The sequence below is a fragment of the Xenopus laevis genome, chromosome 8S (genome assembly GCF_017654675.1).
Source record: "Xenopus laevis strain J_2021 chromosome 8S, Xenopus_laevis_v10.1, whole genome shotgun sequence".
Classification (NCBI taxonomy): Eukaryota; Metazoa; Chordata; class Amphibia; order Anura; family Pipidae; genus Xenopus; species Xenopus laevis.
In genome coordinates this window covers 82,077,941-82,092,320 of record NC_054386.1, presented here as the reverse complement: position 1 = coordinate 82,092,320, position 14,380 = coordinate 82,077,941, and positions in this window count along the sequence as shown.

Genomic DNA, 14,380 nt, shown 5'->3' with positions numbered 1-14,380 from the left:
TACCGAACCAAATCCTAATTTGCATATTCAAATTAGCGGTGGGAAGGGGAACATTTTTTTACTTGTTTTGTGCCAAAAAGTCACAATTTCCCTCCTGGGATTAGGTTCGGCCAAATCCCAAACTGAATTTTGGATTCGCTGCATCCCTACAAATTTTTTTTTGCACCCAAACTCTCACATTCTAGTTATATTTTCGAAAGCTCTAATGTCTGCTATTTATTAAGCAAAAAAACCTCAAATTCGAAAGTAAAACCAGGCGAGGTCATGTAGAAGTCAGTGGTAGTGTGCTAGGCAAAGCTCAACTTTTTTTTGGTCGATTTGAGGATTTTTGTCTGCAAACCCGATCAATTCAAGTTTTCAGAACATAAACCTTAGCAATTTTATTTTTTTGGCGACATGAACTCGATCATTAGTTTGTTTTTTTGCCCCCCTGGTATTTTTCATTCCAGTTTTTGATATTTGGATTTTTTCATAAATACATTTGAAATTTGAGTTTATCTGAGGTAGAAACCTCTCATACAACTAATTCTTGATAAATATGCCCTGTACTGTTTACACATTTTCATTAATATTTTCTCTATATGTGAAAGTATAACTGCTGTTGAAAGCTACAAATCAATGTAAAAAAGCGAAACTCCAGTTATTGTGTGTGTAAAGTGCTAAAGGTAATGTTTCGGGCTGGAGTGTGGCCTGAAATGTTGTCTTTGGCACCAAAGTAAGGTTTTGCACTTTTACACACAAAGTAATGGGTGCTGGGTTTTTGTTTTGGCATTGGGTACAGTGTATACCTGGAGTGGAAAAGAGCCAGTGCTGTGCAGCATGCTACAATCCACTCCACCGGCTATTGAACACTAAGCACAAATGAGACAAACTGCTTTCAATTACATACATTTACAAATAACGAAAATATCAAGTTTACTTTGTATGGGAAAGGTGCTTAGGATTGTTTGCTTCTATTATGCAAAATGTTGTGTTAATATACCTTTTAATTTGTCTATACACTGCTTTCTAGACAGATATTCTGCATATTTTGTCCCTCTTTTTTTATCACTCATCTTACTATATTTTGTCAGATGGCAACAGTAACTGATCACTATCCTAGAGAAAGAGAGAAAATATTTTGATTTTAAGTAGGGATGCACCGAATTCAGGATTTGTCTTTTTTAGGCTTTGGAAATGTAAATTAGGGGCAGGAAGAGACATCATGTGACTTTTCGTCGCAAAATAAGGAAGTTAAAAAAGGTTTTCGGTATTCTGACTAATCTTTCATGAAGGATATGGCGGAATCCAAAATAGTGGATTCGGTGCATCCCTAATTTTAAAACGTTCAGTCAGAGTATAGCCTCTTTAGATACAGATGTTTTGTTACCCCCTCCTTCATACTCGGGTAAGTGATTCTATTTTTATTGAGCTTTTCACAGTGGTGTAGTTATAGGAAGTAAGCAATAGAAGAAAGACTAAAAAAAACTGCATTCCTGCCTGCAGAAAAAGTTTTATTCTTTCTCTTTTTCTTCCACATCATAATCTCAATTGCTTTAAGATTTGGGTAACAGCAGCTGTTGTATTTTATCAGGTATCCAGGGTTTTTAGTAATATTTGGAAAAGCATCAACACTTATGGGATCCCTTATCCGGAAACACGTTATCCAGAAAGCTCTGAATTACGGAAAGGCCATCTCCCATAAACTCCATTTATCCAAATCTTTCCTTTTTCTCTGCAATAACCAAGTAGTACCTTGTACTTGATCCAAACCAAGATATAATTAATCCTTATTAGGAGCAGAACCTGCCAATTAGGTTCATTAATATTTATGATTTTCTAGTAGACATGGAGGTTGTTCACCTTCAAACCTTTTTTTCAGTTCAGTTGGTTTCAGAAAATCACCAGAAATAGACATTTTCCAATAACTTTTTTAATTTATATTCAATTTTGAAATCTGACATGGGGCTAGACATATTGCCAATTTCCCAGCTGCCCCAAGTCATGTGACTTGTGCTTTGATTACTTCAATCACTCTTTACTGCTGTACTGCAAGTTGGAGTGATATCACCCCCCTCCCTTTTCCCTCCCAGCAGCCAAACACAAGAACAATAGGAAGGTAACCAGATAACAGCTCCCTAACACAAGATAACAGCTGCCTGGTAGATCTAAGAACAGCACTCAATAGTAAAAACCCATGTCCCACTGAGACTCCTTCAGTTACATTGAGAAGGAAAAACAGCAGCCTGCCACAAAGCATTTCTCTCCTAAAGTCCAGGCACAAGTCACATGACCAGGGGCAGCTGGGAAATTGACAAAATGTCTAGCCCCATGTCAGATTTCAAAATTGAATATAAAAAAATCTGTTTGCTCTTTTGAGAAATGGATTTCAGTGCAGAATTCTGCTGGAGCAGCACTATTAACTGATGTGTTTTGAAAAAAACATGTTTTCCGGTGAGAGGATCCCTTTAAGGACCCCATAGACGCAAAGATTTTTCTTTGCCGAATGACAGATTTTTGCGAAGTTCGACCAATCAGTCAAATTATCGTGAAGTTAGTGGGATTCGAACGATCATACATCTTAAGATTTTTCGTCTGACATCTGTCAGAAAATTGATCAGCCAGGTTAAAAAATCTTTATCGGTCCCAGTGCATTCTATCTATCTTTGCAGGGCCAAGCAGGCAGCTACCCTTCAGATTTGCTGGCAATATCACCTGAAATGGTCTTTTTAGTTGATGGACACACCGTACATTTAAACGATCGTTTCCAGATAATCGTGATCTCACGATAAGGAAAAGATCTTTATATCTATGGCCAGCTTAAAGCAGCTCTGGGAGGGGGGTCACCAACTCTGTAACTGTTCTAAACTAATACATTTAGGTGATACATTTGTTATCTTTAGTTGAGATAAGAGTTGCATTAAAGGCAGCTGTAACAATATATACAATAGTTGGTAATATTTCTTATATGCAGCTGAGAAATGTATCAACTTAATGTAGCAAAATGTAACAGTTCCGAATGCGCCTGGCTAACTGAGCTGCCAGACTGAGACACAAGAGACAGAAAGTTTAAACTTAAATTTTGGGAAAATGGTAAAAAATAAAAGATGGAAAGCAACTGAAAAAGTCTGTTTAAGATGAACAATCTGAAAACTAAACTTAGAGTGTTTGGAAGGTGAACAACCGCTTTAAAGGAGAATTCAACCTGTGGGGGGAAAAAAAAAACGTACCCCCCACCCCAGGTAGACCCACCTCCCCCCAGGCTAACTACCCCCCCTCCCTGGGGAAATGCCCCATACTTACCCCTCTGCACAGCGGAGTTGCGCGCTTCCATCTTCCGTGTCCTCTGTAAGCTGAATAAGCGATCTGTATTTCTGCGCATGCACAGTTGGAGCAATTTGCCGGTTTGCGACAATAGCACATGCGCGAAATTACATGGATATTGCCGTTCTCTCGCTCATCTTACAGAGATCTCAGAAGATGGATACGTGCAACTCCGCTGGAAGAATCTGCACCGAGGGGCGAGTATGGAGCATTTCCCTAGGGGGAGGGAGGGGGGTCTACCTGGGATGCGGGGGTACGGGTTTCCCCCCCCCCCCCCACAGGTTGAATTCTCCTTTAAGGTATGAAGATCCAAATTATGGAAAGATCTGTTATCCGGAAAGAACCATGTCCCATACTATAAATTTCACTCCAACTAGCCTTCACATAGGTTTAAACCTAAGCAGTAATGGTATCAGATAAAGTGTTGAGACAATTTATTCAATACTAGAGTGCTTTTTACACAAGCCATTTTCAGGCATGTGGACCCAAATTAATGCAACTTCCCTACAATTATATTCTTACAAGTTACTTAGGGGCATATTTATCGAGGGTCGAATTTCAAATTGAAAAAACATTGAAATTCAAAAAGACCTAGCGAAATGAAGTCTGTTTTTTTATTTTTTTTGGTTGAATAGGTCCGTTTTCGATCAAATAGGTCCGCATTCATATCATACAAATCGAAGGAATATCGAATTTGATCCAAAGTTTTTCCCAAAAAAAAACTTTGATTTTTCAAAGTCCACCATTTGACTCAAAATAGGTTCTAGGAGGTCCTCCATAGGCTAAAACAGCAATTTGAATTTTTAAAGAGACCGTACATGGTAAATTTCGATATTCCGATTTGGACCATTCCCTAGTCAAAGCACACAAAAAACAGCACGAAATTCAAATTTTTTTCATTCGAAAATTCACCTTAACCTTTGATAAATCTGCCCTTTAGTTTTCGCAATAACAGTGGAGGTTATGGAGACACATTTGAGAAGAAACTAGTATTCTGCACAATGGAAAGTCTAGTTGATGGTGTAGTTGGGTTATCAATACAGTTCTATGGCCTAACTAGTCCGCCATGCTATTCGGAGAGTTGATAAGTAAGGGTACACTGGATAGTTTTAAAACCTTAGATTTTTTTTTCCATTGCATATGCACTGCTGCACCTCGGCTCTAATCACCACTGGCACAACATTGCTTGCACTATTTAGGGGGTCAATTAGGGGGGAATTTTTCTGAAATCACCCGCATTCTGTAAGAAGTAAAAAAAAAATAATGTCCAGATTAAAACTTTGTTTGTGCTAAAAATGTTGCCTTTATTGGAGCATTTAATAGATCTCTGACTTGTCTGTTTTACAAATGACCGGTGGGAATATCCTAACAATTCCCCAGAAGCAAACTAGGGCGTGGGTATCGAGCACTTTACTCCAACCTTGACAGATATCGTACATTACCCTGTCAGCTCTGCAGACCGGCCTGCCTGACATGCTACTATACAGAATGCTTCGTGCTGCCTGCTGTATTGAATGGCACGAGAAAGCAACCAGCTAACCAATACTAGTAAGCTTTCTAGGAAAACATTTCATCAAAGCAGCACAATACCAAACTTTTAAAGGTAAATGCTGTCTTTAAGCATGTATGATACAAATGTTTGCTTTTGACACTATACGTCCCTTCAAAATAATGGATATTGCAAAATTCTAGCACCTTCAAAAACTATAGCCAGCACCTTCCCTGTTTTAATATGTACAATCTCTTTATTTTGGAGGTGAAAATGCTTTTCTTGTACAGGATTGCATCTGAAGAAATTCTGTATCCACTGCGATAATTCAATGACCATTACAATGTATTTTCTCTTAACAGGACTTTTTTATAATGTGTTTTTATATATAAAAGATCCTTAATAAACTGAAAGCACTATTTTACCTACTTTGTCCGCCACTTCTATGTGCTAAGGACAGGTTAAGACGCAAATGTTAAATCAAATACATACTTTGAGTCAGTTGCAACTTGTTTAAAGGGGTTTTTCACCTTATAAACACTTTTTTTTCAGTTCAATTGTTTAATTGAAAAAGTCTATTTCTGGTACTTTCCATGATTTGTTTTTTATTGGTTTTCCACAATCTAAGTTTAAATGTCCCTGTCCCAGTATTTCAGGTGCAGATTCTGAACTGTAACAATTTTGCAACATTTCTCTGCAGTAACAACTATTGTACCAATTCTAACAGCGCCTTTAATTAAACTCGAATTCTGCACAGCAGGGTCAAAGATAACAAATGTATCCACTAAATGTATCAATTTAGAACAGTTAAGCTGGCCATACACGGGCGGATTTTTTACTTCCAAACGACCGATTTCCCAACGTTCCAATAATATTGGTAAGTTATCGGATAGTTCATGGTGTACGAACGATCGTCTCAACATTATCGTTTGCAAAATTGATCGGATGAGTTTAAAAATGTGTCGTTCAATAATAAAATCGGCCAGTGAGTGTGAATTACAGACATTTGTCATAGAACGATCGTTCTTTGCGCATGTCCGGATTGTAGCCAACGAAAATATACGGAAGGACCCGAACGTTCTTTGCTGAAAGCTTCATTTCTCACCATATGAATTATGTAAAGAAATAAATTGGTGCTGACTGCAGAAATATCACCATATAACCTCATGTGAAAAAAGTTTATTATGCCATAGCAAGATGATATGTCTGCATGGAGCAAGGAAGGAGAAACTGACCATATACTTCAGACAGTGACAATGCTACCACCACTCCTACTGTCTGATGAGGTGAAAACACTGCTACAAGTGTGAAAGTGCAGGGTATATAGTCTGTGTCTGAGTGTTAGAACTATAATGTGTAAACCTACCGGTACTTGTTAGTAGAATGCATGGGCTGCTAGGAGATGTGTCACACAACTCTTCCACTGGATTTTCTGTTGCATCAGAGGTTGCATAGGTTTTCGACTGCTCAAGTGGATCAATGGTCACAGTGTCATCCGAGTCATCCTTCTCCTCCCTGTCATCCTTCTCACAATCCTCTGACTCTGACCAGGCTTCCCCACAGAAGAAGAGGCACCTCCTCTAGAATATTTTCTGGTCCAGAGCACCTTTTTATGCTTTTGTTCTGTAAAAAAAATATATATATATAAAAATAATGGTAAAAAACATGTTTTAGAATATAGATATGCACACCACAGCAAAGTTATAGTGAAGTAATAAAAATATTCACTTTTTTAAATTATCCTTCTAATGCTTAGAAGTTGTTCTCGCTCTCTCAACTTCAAATCTGATCATCTTTTACGAAGCTGGTCTTTTGATCTGGTTACTCCAAACTTACTGTGAAGCACTTGGATGACTGTCCAACATATTATTTTTCCTAGTATTCGGCCTTGAATACTCTGCCTCTTTGCAGTCATAATCCTTGTGCACCATCTCCTGTTTGGACATAGCAGTAACCTTTCTCCTTCCACTGTCTTCCTCCTTTCTCCTTCCACTGTCTTCCTCTTAGGTAGGCTTTCTTGTGCTACTGTGTTCCTCAATGGCTTCTCCACTATGCAGCTGCACCAGAGGAATCTGTGTGACGTCACAACCGGAAGTAGGAGGCGCCAGTGAAATCTATGATAAATATGTTCGTTCATTGCGCAGTTTGTGGGACCGAGCTGATCTTGATCGTGGAATTATCTCTTCGTCTTTCTACGAATTTTCCCTCTCTACCAGCTGCCAATACATATGTTCGTTTCGCAGTTTGTGTTACCGAGCCGATCTTGATCATAGAATTATTCCTTAGTCTTTCTACGAATTTTATTGCATAATAATAAACATAATTTGGTAAGCATGCCTTTTATGAGACCTTATAGTCAATGCAATTACTTGTACTCCAGTAGTTATTATTCTTAATCATTGTTCTAGGCTACATTTCAACATGCCATCAGAAAAAATTACCAACCCAGAATTCCTGAGAGAATTTATTGAATTGTAACTGGCTCTTCCTTGTCTCTGGAAAGTGAAATCAGGAGATTACATGAATAGAATGAAACGAGACAAGGCATATGAAGAATTGGCAAACCTTTGCAAATCAGTGTGCCCTAAAGCTGATGTGCAATTTGTGAAGACGAAAATTGCTAATGTAAGGACTGTTTTTAAAAAAGAATTAAACAAAGTGCAAACTTCCAAAAAATCAGGTGCCTCAGCTGATGACTTATATGTTCCTAAACTATGGTACTATGATCTGCTACTGTTTACAGTGGATCAGGAGGTGGCAAGGGACTCCAGGTCCAACTTTTCAAGTCCTGTTGAATCGGAACTGACCAATCAGAGGATGTAACAGTCATACAAGCGGAGGTGAACCTTGCAGGGCTTTAATCTGGGAGTTTGTAAACTAAAGAAATAGAGATTTTACCTTTAAATATTCTGCATTCAGTGCTTCCACTATGGCATTGCAGGTTTCTGGAATGATACGCCCCAAATTCTGTGCAGAAATTCCCGCTGAGAATCCTGTTGTAATTAATCTCTGCTCTGCAGGTATAGCTTGCCCCATGCATGTGTCTTGTTTAGAAATCTGTGGTGCTACTGCTTGTAGAAGAATGTTAAAACTGCTGTCTGACATCCATAGGTAGTTTTTGAAATCATCCGGGTTTCTTTCTCTCAGCTCCTTCAATAGACCCATGTGTGAATACTGCTCACGCATCATAAGCCATTGTTTGCTCCACAATGATCTCTTTTTTTTTTCTTTTGTACTGATGTTAATAAAACTATAGCAAGTGCAGCTCTTTGCTTTGAATCCATAAACTAAGCCATTCCACAGATCGTTTGTTGAACAACGTTCGTCGTACACGAAGGAACTTTCGGCCAAAACCATCCACCGATGACTAATGTTTTACATCACTTCCTTATGCTGTACATCCTGCTTCCGCTACAAGTTTATATCGCATCGTACATTGATGTATAATCTTTTGTTTCTTTTGGCAAACGATATGATTATATCTTTTCATATAATCGTTGTCCGTGGATGGCATATCGTATGGTAAAACAATCGTCAGAGGATTGTTTAACTATACAATCGTTCATCGCAGAACGATAAAAGTATGCCCGTGTATGGCCACCTTTAGATTCAACACCCCCCCGAGCTGATTTAGAAGTAGTGATGGGCGAATTTGGGGCATTTCGCTTTGCGAAACATTTGCGAATTTCCCACGAAATTGCAAAAAATTCACAAAACATCGCCGGTGTCTCATCTTTGACGTTGGCATCCGTTTTTGGACGCCGGCATCCGTTTATTACGCTTTACACTTCATTTAGAAAAACAGTCACATATAGAAAGTATTTGAAAAAAGTCTTTATTTCTGGTAAGCCAACTGAACTGCAAAAAGTGTTGGAACATGAACAAACCCTTTAAAGAATCTGGGTGGTCCTCCATACCCTCACATAAATGATATATACCCATATCTATACTAACTATAGAATTTAGTATCACAATAGCCTTGGATATTATGTCTGTCCAAGAAATCATCCAAGCCATTCTTATAGTCATTAACTGAATCAGCCATCACAACATCACTCGCCAGTGCATTCCACAACCTCACTGTCCTGACTGAAAGTGCTTTTCTTCTAGTCTAAAGGGGAGGCCTCTGGTACGGTGATCCTCTTTATGGTTAAAAAGGTCCCCTGCTATTTGTCTATAATGTCCTCTAATGTACTTGTAAAGTGTAATCATATCCCCTCACAAGTGCCTTTTTTGAAGAGAAAACAACCCCAACCTTGACAGTCTACCCTCATAATTTAAGTCTTCCATCCCTCTAACCAGTTTTGTTGCACCAGTTTAGACATATTGGGGTATATTGATCAAAGAGTGAAGTTAGAAGTCGCCACAGTCCTCTAGAGTGAAATTCCGCCACTCTCCATTAATTTCTATGGGCTTTTTAAAAGAGTATCTATCAATGGGTGAAAGTGAAAGTTCATCCTTTGATAAATACGAACTTCAAAAGAAATGAATGGAGAGTGGGGGAATTTCACTCTAGAGGACTGTGGCGATCTCTAACTTCACTCTTTGATAAATATACCCCATTGACTCCAATGGACAAATACAGTATGTGGCACTGAAGTTTTCATAGACCTTCAGGATCTCACCCATCCTTCATACCCCTTGCTTCAAAGCCTTTGTATGATGCTACTGACTTACTTAATTTCTGCACTCATCTGACCGATTATGGTTGCTTTTTCCTGCGTTAAGTTTATAAAATTAATTTAGTACTATCAGAATGTTCTTTTAAGCTCATGCAACTAATGATTAATGAAAATATAAAAACAGAGAAAATTAATCAACAGGTAGACGAGGCTAAAGCCCAATTGGAGGGAAAGAAGGAAGATGATAAGTTCAATTTGCTCAATGATAATTTTAAAAATAATAAATACAACAGGAAATGAAAAGTAGGAAAAAGAAAATGTTTCTGAGAGATACCAAAGATGATAAAAAAATACCGAGCTTATTTTGTCATACTATACAGGAGGTGACAAGTGATAGTGAACAACAAGGTACATCTAAATGGAGAGAAAGGAGGGTACCATAAAAAAATGAAGAGACAGAAAGGTCAGGCATGCAGCATACCTCCCATCTGTCCCGTTTTTAGAGAGACTGTCCCTCTTTTGATAGCTCAACCCGCAGTCCCTCATATGTACCGGAAAGTCCTTTTTTTCTCTGCACCGAACAGCCAGAAAAAGAAACAAAAGTTTCTAACTTAATTGGCTTTTGGCAGAGAACCCAGAACAACCAGAGCAGCTGATAAGATACTTTTGTAACAATTTTGAGTTAAGCAAATAAGTAATTGTAACTATATGAGATAACCGGTCCCTTGGGAAACGTTAGACTCACAGTTTAAAGGGCAATTCACCTTCATTAGCAAAACTGTAATAATTGGAAAAAAAAAACAAATATGTTCAAACTTTCATAACCTGCCAAATTTTGTAAAATGAACATGATAATTAGGGGGTGTGGCCACAAAAATGGGTGGGTCAAAACATTTTCGCCAAGCTACGTGCGGCAACTTTTTTGTGCCTCTTTTTATTTCCAAAATGTTGAGAGGTATGCATGCAGGTTCCATATGGTAGATCATGTCCAATTGAGGGACACATCCACATGGGGTTATCCCATACAAAGGAAATACAGAGAGAACATGAAATAGACCACTTACAAATAGTGAATCTGACAAGCTTTCGATTTAATGAATCTCATCTAAAATTGTTAAAGAAGGGACTAAATTTTAGCCCAGCACAAAAGCTTGACAGATAAACATACTGTATACACGATCTGTATCTTTCTTCTCGTAGATTGGTGCTTAATAAGCTGTATAAAAATGTCCCTAAAAAAACTACTTTAGCAACAAACGATTATGTGGGAGTTGGTATCTTGGAATCCCTTATGGGTGAATCATATGATTTATCTGAAGAAGACTTAAATAAAGTAATTGGCTATTCATCCTTAAAAAATAAATCAGACTACATGCCAGCCCTGTCGATGGTACTTAATGTCGAGACCTTTGTATAAAAGGTTGAAAGGGATATCAATGAATTGTCAGTGAAACCTATTAGCCAAGATAATTCAACTAAGCAAGAAAGGCAAGCCATATGTGAATTATAGCAAATGAAGGACCTTAAAAATGGTCGACAAGGGTGGTAATGTAGTTCTTATGGAGGGAAAAACTATAAAAAGGAAATCGAGACAACTAGGGGATAACAGCCAGTATGAGAAACTCCAGTGTGACCCTGAATGGAAGTTTTAAGAGAAATTCATAACAACAATAAGTCGGGTAATCAGGGCAAGCAGTTATATTAGGGCAAGAGTTTGAATATTTGAATGTAAAACATGCTGTCCCCCCGACTTGCTGTAAGGTCCACCAGGCCGCCCAACTTTGTCTCAGTAGTCTCACTGTTATATAGATGAAAACCTGAAAATGTTTTTGCTGACTTTATCTTCGTATGTTTGACACAACAGACGTGATTAGGAAGATAGATCAATTACCTGTTTCTGATGATGTATGGTCAGTTACATTAGGGGGGGTTTGTGGATGCACACCTAAGGCCAATTTCAAAAAGTATAATTTCAAAAAGTATAAAGCCCTGTCTAAGTAATTCAAGTAAATATGCCAGTGCATGTAATTTTGAAACAGATGTATACACACTATTGTGCAACTGCACATATCACTCTACCTTGATTTTAATTACAACACCTGACTTCTACTTTTCTAAAATGGGCGTTGGTTAAGGCAGTCTCTCCCTCTTAAAAGCCGCTCAGCAGTTGGCGGGGGAGGATCTAGCACAGAGTTGAAACCAAGGCACAGGAGATGTTTATACAAAGAATTGTTACTACAGAGAGGTAATGTACCTTGTTTACTATGACTAAAGATAAATAAGTTAGGGACCACCATGTGGGGTTTTACCTTGACGTGGTATGGTGGCTTATCAATATTATGATCATAACTTTGTAACAAAAAAACCCTGTTTCAAAATTACATGCACTGGCATATTTACTTGAATTACTTAGACAGGGCTTTATACTTTTTGAAATTATACTTTTTGAAATTGGCCTTAGGTGTGCATCCACAAACCCCCCCATATTGATGTATTTGCCTGAAGCTTTGGCTAAGCTCATGTGGTTATTGCACCCTCATACCCCCCCTTTATACTTTTGGTGGTCCCCCTCACTTGTTGTGCCTTGGTTTGTGCAATCGCTCTCTCTTAAAAGCCATAAGTGCTGGCGGCATTGGGAGGGTCTAGCCGTGAAAAAACCAACGTCCCATTAGACACTACTCTATGTACACATACACTTATTATGTCTCTCATTTATTTCTTCTTTACATTCTTTATTCTATGCTTTCTTACACATATACTCCCAAATACACATACACTTTCCCTTACCACTACCATACATACCTTCACATTTCACTTACACATGTATACACACTATTGTGCAACTGCACATATCACTCTACCTTGATTTTAATTACAACACCTGACTTCTACTTTTCTAAAATGGGCGTTGGTTAAGGCAGTCTCTCCCTCTTAAAAGCCGCTCAGCAGTTGGCGGGGGAGGATCTAGCACAGAGTTGAAACCAAGGCACAGGAGATGTTTATACAAAGAATTGTTACTACAGAGAGGTAATGTACCTTGTTTACTATGACTAAAGATAAATAAGTTAGGGACCACCATGTGGGGTTTTACCTTGACGTGGTATGGTGGCTTATCAATATTATGATCATAACTTTGTACCAAAAAAAACCCTGTTTCAAAATTACATGCACTGGCATATTTACTTGAATTACTTAGACAGGGCTTTATACTTTTTGAAATTATACTTTTTGAAATTGGCCTTAGGTGTGCATCCACAAACCCCCCCATATTGCAGTTACATTAGGGGCCTTATTTAACAAAGTCCGAATTTAACGGAGTATTTAAATAAAAAAAGTCTGACCAAATTAGAATCCATGATTGGACCTTATTTATTTAAAAAATCACGATTTTATCAGATCTGGGACTAAAACGACTAGTGAGAATTTTTTTCGGACTTTTTCCCGAAAAGAAAATAGAAATAGTAGGATTGTCGGGCTAATATAAACTTTTTATAGGATAGGGACTAGGGATGGGCGAATTTGACCCGTTTAGTTTTGCCCGTTGTTTTTTTTGACACGCATCTTTTTTTTTCTGACGCACAACGCCATACAAGTCTATGGGCATCATTTCCGTGGCGAAACAAGGCGAAAAAATTCGCCCATCCCTATTAGGGACCTCTCCTTATATATAACCCACGTCTTCAATGCCGAATTTTCAGATTCAGACTTTTTGCAGCCTCTGGGTTTAATAAATCCGGAATTTCTTTTTACTATTTATGTATTAAAAAAATAGTTTTGAATTCTTTTTACTGCTTGCTGCAATACCATTTTCTATATTGTATTTAGCTTGTCTGTTTTTTTCTGCGTGATTTATTGGCCTTCTTGTACAGTACCTTAAACTTATTCGGCTGTCCCAGCTAACTTGAAAGCCTTAAAAGCGCATCTTTTCTTACCCACTTCAACACCAACACTTCTATTGAACCAAAAAGGTTTTTTTTTTTTTTCAACGACGTTCCTTGTTTACAAGGGTAATATATTACATATATATTTATTAAGCAGCATTTTAAAGACTTCCCATTTTTGCTCTGTGTTTAACCCTGTGAAAAGCATTTTTTGCAGAGATGGCCTTATACTGTCAAAGTTTGCATTTCTAAAATTTTGTGTTTTAGTTTGACTGCTTGATAACCAGGGGTGTAACTATTGAGGAAGCAGACCCTGCGGCTGCAGGGGGCCTAGGAGCTATAGGGGCCCCAGGAGGCCCTAATTCATGTACAGTTTAGATAAATATTGGCAAAACAAGCCAACCGCTAAACATTTTGGGGGCATGAAAAATAATTTGCTGTGGGGCCCAGTAATATCTAGTTACACCACTGTTGATAACTATTTAATATTTATTATGAAATCAATTGTATAAGTAATTAATTTATTGAGAGATATTGAGTAACAAATTAATGAATTTTAAAGCAATTATTTAGGGATGCACCGAATCCACTATTTTGGATTCGGCCGAACTCCCGAATCCTTTGTAAAAGATTCAGCCGAATACCGAACCGAATCCAAACCCTAATTTACATATGCAAATTAGGGGTGGGAAGGGGAAAACACTTTTACTTCCTTGTTTTGTGACAAAAAGTCATGCGATTTCCCTCCCCACCCCTAATTTGCATATGCAAAGTCGGATTCGGTTTGTGCAGGCAGGATTCGGCCAAATCCGAATCCTGCTGAAAAAGGCCGAATCCTGGCCGAATCCAGAATCGAATCCTGGATTCGGTGCATCCCTACAATTAATACAGAGTGTGAGTTTTGAGGTACTCTTTTAAATGCACCATTTCAGTGTGTTCTTTGGTAAATTGTAACCTCTTCAGCGTGTCTATTTTTCAACAGTGGGACTTTGCAGGAGCTTCTTGCCGATAGTTTGGCTTCACATAGGCGTCTTCTAATTGTAACAGTATCCAGTGTCGGACTGGGACACCAGAGGCCCACCAAA